We start from the raw sequence: 5,789 nt of genomic DNA, 5'->3' as shown, positions 1-5,789 counted from the left end.
TCTGTTTACTCTTATAATCACATTGTTACCAACCTAATTCTCACCTGTGACCCTGCCTCTCCACCTGCCTCTCTTCCTGAGCTACAGCCTGGCAAGACTGTTTCTGTCACCTCAGCTGACAAGATAACACATTGATGCATATCAAATGAACAGTGAGGAAAAGCATCTACGGCTAAGTATTGTTAACGGTTAACAATTGTTGATGATTCTACACTTTAGCAATTTAGAAAATATAACAAGTGACTTACTTTGTACTTGTTTTAAAGTAGATCCTGATTTACCGTTCTTTTTTTAAGCTGCTATCCTGACTCAGTACAGCACAAATTCACAAATTAGCCTAATTCATAAACACAGTTTTTTCCTCACTATATTAATAAGGTTAATGTGTTTCAGACTTCTACTTTTTATATCAGGTTCATGATTCATATTTTATATATGGCCTAAACCAAGCCCCATAGCATAACCCTTTTGGAAACCTGTGCAAAAGGTCATGCTGTTCTCAAGAAAAATGGAGCCTGGTTGACCTGCATGGTCTTTCTTGTGAAAGTGGTTGACCAAGATGGTCTTGCTGGGTTTGGCGTGAGTAGGCCTGTTTCTGTGCATGCAAATACTGTTATGGAGAAGTATTGTTTCTGCTTTTGTATTTCTACATTTAACACTTCATTGATGTAAAAGCCGTATAAGATTGTGATATATAGTAATAATGTATTCATTTCTTTTGCTTCCTTTTTTAAAAGTAGAACTGAAAAGTTTAATAGTTTGTTATGATTATATTATTAATCAATGTCATCTGAAGTTTTGAATATCAAAGGAAAAAAATCAAACTGGTAAAATGTGAATCAGTTTATTTATGAGACAAAATTATAAACATCAGTTATTGGGTTTGTTTTATCTTACAAAAACTTTTCTTATTCTTCATAGAACAGCTGGCAACTGCATAATACAGGGATGCTTTTTCACATGCATATTGTGCACAGTGTTTTACACATAAAAATGTCAAAATGATCAAATCAGTTAAAATCAGCTTGTGTACAATGGAAAACAAAATATGTAGAGAAACTTGAGGTCTACTGGAACTCAATGTGGTGAGTGCAGATGTTGTGAAATAAAAAGCTGCCAGTGGTCACACACATTAACACTGGATAAATAGCGGTTATTTTAACCGAAAGTTTCTCATGACTTTACTACAGATCAGCTCCACATCAGCTCATCTGTCATTTTATTACTGAACCAGTTCTGAAGAGTTTCTCTTCATATTTGTGGACTGAAATCATTGAAGATGTTTGACAGATTTTTGTTCTTTTTGTGTTTGTGGCGTCTGGTCGGTGAGTTTGAAATGTGTTTTTATGACTTCAGTTCCTTTTTCAGATTCAGAAAAATCACATTCTGTTTGTTCTCTGTGTGTTTGCTGTTACAGATGCAGAGACGACTGTATCAGTGACGGAGAGGGATTCACTCACTCTAGAAACTGGTCTTACTGTGTGGAGCAGCAGGAGGAGAGAGACCACATACAGATCCACTGTTCATGTCTATGGTGAGTCATCATAATAACTGTTTATATGGAGTTTTTACACACCACTTAATAAACAGACCACTTAGTCATTTAAGATCACTTTATAGTTTTTAATTAGTCTTTTATTTGGTGTTTTTTATGTGATGTTTTTATGTGACAGTGTAGTCTGGTCAAATTTGAATCTATAGGGTTTATTTACTGAGCTGATCTGTCTTTTGAAATAGAGTCTAGCTGCGGACATGCACTTGCACTCTCAGACTTGCACTAGCCTCGCCAGAAATGTAGGCTAGAGTTACGGCTGCAGTGAGGAGAGGAGTGAAATACGTGCAGGCAAGATGGACAGTTCTGACCTCTTGAAGTAGAACAGACACCTACGAGACCAAAGGCGGATATCGTGTTATTCACACTCATGTGCTGTGCTGCTGGTAAACATGATAGAATTTCAGTTCTGTTGCCTTTATATGAAAGTAAATATGATGAACAAGACACTCAAAGTACTTGCTATTTAATTCCATTCGAAAAACTTATTTATTATCCATTTTCACATTAATAGAAAAAACACCTGCAAATTAAGAAAACAACTTCATCAATTTGACAACACACACGCTGCAAGTGCTCATAACACAACCAAATAAAGAAACGAGCTGCAAATTAAATTCTTTGTTCGGTTGTGTTGTGAGCAATTTGCAGTGTGTTTCTTTATTTGTTTGCGTTGTGAGCATTTGCAGCACCTGCTATCAAACTGATGAAGATGTTTTCTTCACATGATATCTAAATTAAGAATTAAATCGCATTAAGAAAGTTTTATCAAAAGTTAAATCCATACAGGCAAGCAGATGAGCACAGAACGCAATGCATTAAATTGCACGTTGTGTTCATATACTGGCCATCTGCTTGCCTTGTAGTATATTATATTAATAAACTGTATATCGAATTTGATCTATTAACAGCGCTTAATCTTAATACATTAAGCCATATTAAGTGTTTTTGGTTTTAGGAAAATGCTTAACGAGAGACTTTGCGCATTGAGTTCATATCCTGCTGTTCTGTGGCCACGGATTAGCGGGTCTTGTCTTTTTCCCCTACAGGTGACTTGCAGGACCCTGTACATTATGGTACTAAATTAGTTTTAATAAATTAACCACCACAGTGTCTCTTCTCCATTCACAACACGCACCATTTTGTGTCGATTGCAAGTGTCACTCTTTTTTCTAGTCTTCACCACCTGACTACTGGTATGAGAGATTCTGAGAGATTAAAAAAATAATAATAAATAAATAAATAAATAAATAAAAATGTAAAATTGCAAGTGGTGTCTGAGAGTGCAAGTGCATGTCTGCAGCCAGACCCTCCTCGTCTTTTGTTGTAGATCAGACTGACATATTCTTTAACTGTTACAACAGCAGGCCCAAAGACTTCTCAAACCTCAGGATCTCTGCTAATAGTGCTGATCACTGCTGCTGGATCTCTGGTGATTGTGCCTGTGATTGTGTTGTTTTGTATCTGCAGGAAACACAGAGACGCAGGTCAAGTGAATCTACAGCTCACACATCTGTAAATATAATTGTGAATCACTAATATTCTGCATGTTTTGACTGAACGTGTCTGTCATTACAGTTCATGAAGACGAGACTCCAGCTGCTGCATTACTCTACAAACACACTGAACTAATGATGGTCTTTGTGTCCTTTCAATGACATTTACATGCATTCAATTATGCCAATAAAGTTTTTGACTTTATAATTGTATTTATGCCCATATGTGATGATAAAAGAGCATGTTGTTTCTTCATTTACAAATGAAATTACATGAATGATTAATTTCTCAATGAAATACTATAGTATTTATAATTATGGTCCATTATAATGAGCCGAAATAAATTGAAATATATGTTGAATTTAAACTGCATTCCAGCAAAAAATCCAGTCAGCATAATCAAAGCTTTATTGACATTACAAAAGTATTCAGAACGTTAAGTAAAGAGATTGAAATGAAGGGGAAACAATAATAATAGGCTAATAATAATAATATACAAATATTATGGGGAAAAGACGATCAGTTAATGGACATACAATACTGCAGGATGGATTAAAATGTTTTCTTGTAGGCCTATTTTATATTATGCATTTTATGTAACATTTATTCATGATAAACTTCATTTGAATGCTGACTATCGCATGTAATAAAGTCCGGTAGCCAAGGTCTATGGTTAATATTTAATAATGTAATAATTTCTAAAATACATAATATAATAATGTATAATATAATAATGTATTATTCTCGTTCCCACGAGTTAATATGATGTTCCCTCAAATGAATATCTTAACATAATATCACGTTCCCACGAGTTAATATGTCGTGGCCATGACAAAACTAAGTGAACCGACCATGTCTCCTTACAGGCACCATAATAAGCTAATCTATAATGTAGGTGTTATTTTTTTGTTAATGTTATTAAAGTTGCTCTAGTGTGCTAAAATTTCACAATAAAAGTTCTAATAATATAAAAGACACTAAGACCATAATTCACAAACAATCATTCAATGCAACAAACACTGACTCATATCCCATAATACTCAGTCAATTTATGCATTTGTCCTAACAAGGTTCAGGTCTGAATGAAAATTAATTATGAATCTTCTTAAAGAATTAGTAGCAAATTTCTGTCATTTGTTAATTTTCATTTATCAGGTTAGTTTTTGTCCTTTGTTTTTTTTTTTGTGTTTGCATTTGTTTAACAGGAATCAGACGTGACGGAGGTGATTTACACCGGTTTCACCACAGAACACTGATCAAACTCTCCCTGATTCTGTTTCCTCACAAATCATATACTGATCACTGCTGATATTACTGCATCTGGCTTTTACACTCTTACTGTTTCAAATTTTTTTTTTAATTTGTCAGTTGTATTTCTTCTAAGTGATTTCTGAGTTTATTGTTATCCTGAATGATTAATACTTGTAGATTAACAAATATAATATAATAAAAAAATAATGAATACATAATAAATAATGTTTATTGTCTTCTTTTAAATAATCTGAGAATTCAATGGATTCGTTTTCCCATTTCTTGAATTCTTGGAAGCAGAAGTCGTCATAGTTTAATAAACTTCCACAGCTTCCAAAGCGATCAACAGAAACTATAAAAATTACAATTTTATCATATTTAATAGAAAAAAAAACAAAATAAACAAAATCAAAAAAGTAAATAAAAAGAAGAGTAAATAAAAATATAGACTTCCTCAGCAACACCATCGCTGCAGGTTTTACTACTTTATTTATATATTTATTTATTTAATGTAAGGCCAAGGTAAATGTATAGCATAATAAATGTGATTTTAAAAATGAAAATATCCAAAAAAAAACTTATAACTTAATGTAAGTGTCTAAAATGCATGAACACAGTCAATCAGATGCACGTAAAGTGTAGTTTGTCACAATAGCAATGGTAGACACTTTCAGTAGAGCAAAAAAAGAGCATTCGAAATTAGAAATCAATAAGAATCGGAATCAGAATCATTAAAATTCAAATGATGCCCAACATAGTTTTTTTTTTTTTTTTACTGGCAACTATCTATTCACATGATTTTAATCCCTCATTTCATTGATCAAAACCTCTCACTTACCCTTTCGTTGACCTTCTTAAAAAATTCACATAATTTTACATGGTATTACTTTTCAAAATTAGTTATAAAACAATTGCTTCTGGCTACAGGGATAGCTAGTATATTTGCTTAGCACTGTATCAAACATGACAATACAATGAATTTATGAAATTAATATCAGTTTTTGCTCCAAAATCATTATATAACATCAGTCGTGTTTGAAATAACTTGCCTTGGTGGTTCCATGTTGCTTCTCATCTTAGAATGAGATGTATATTTTTTTATGTTTTTTAACTAAAATTATATACTGTTATTCAGGCTATGTCGATTAGTATTGAATTATAAATATACATCATTCTTATAAAAATACCCGAAATGGCTTAAAGAACACAGATAAACACAGGTATATCATCACAATCGTGAGTTTATTGTGTTCATTTTTCATCAGTCAGAACATCTCAGAATCTCAGAATCACCTCATCTCAGCAGTGGCTTTTTTACAGCTGGCTACGTGAAAATAAGTGTATAAATGGAACAGTTTGTTGGAGCTCATCTGACGATCTGAATGAGAGAGGGAGAGAGAGAGAGAGAGAGAGAGAGAGAGAGAGAGAGAGAGATGCAGAGCAGGGCGATGCGAGGAACAGGATTGAGAGCCGCTGGTTTAGAACATTG

General features: G+C 33.4%; 1 long non-coding RNA gene across 1 annotated transcript; it reads left to right on the top strand.

Annotated features, from left to right (window-relative positions):
• The first annotated feature begins 2,920 nt into the window (after positions 1-2,920).
• On the top strand, positions 2,921-4,449 carry LOC122134847. The gene is made up of 3 exons (XR_006153132.1): positions 2,921-3,039; positions 3,131-3,189; positions 4,255-4,449. It is a non-coding gene; the product is annotated as an uncharacterized LOC122134847 (long non-coding RNA).
• The last annotated feature ends 1,340 nt before the right edge of the window (positions 4,450-5,789 follow it).

The sequence above is a fragment of the Cyprinus carpio genome, chromosome A22 (assembly GCF_018340385.1).
Source record: "Cyprinus carpio isolate SPL01 chromosome A22, ASM1834038v1, whole genome shotgun sequence".
NCBI lineage: Eukaryota > Metazoa > Chordata > Actinopteri > Cypriniformes > Cyprinidae > Cyprinus > Cyprinus carpio.
The sequence above is the reverse complement of the archived record's forward strand: the minus strand, read 5'-3'. Positions and strand labels throughout refer to the sequence as shown.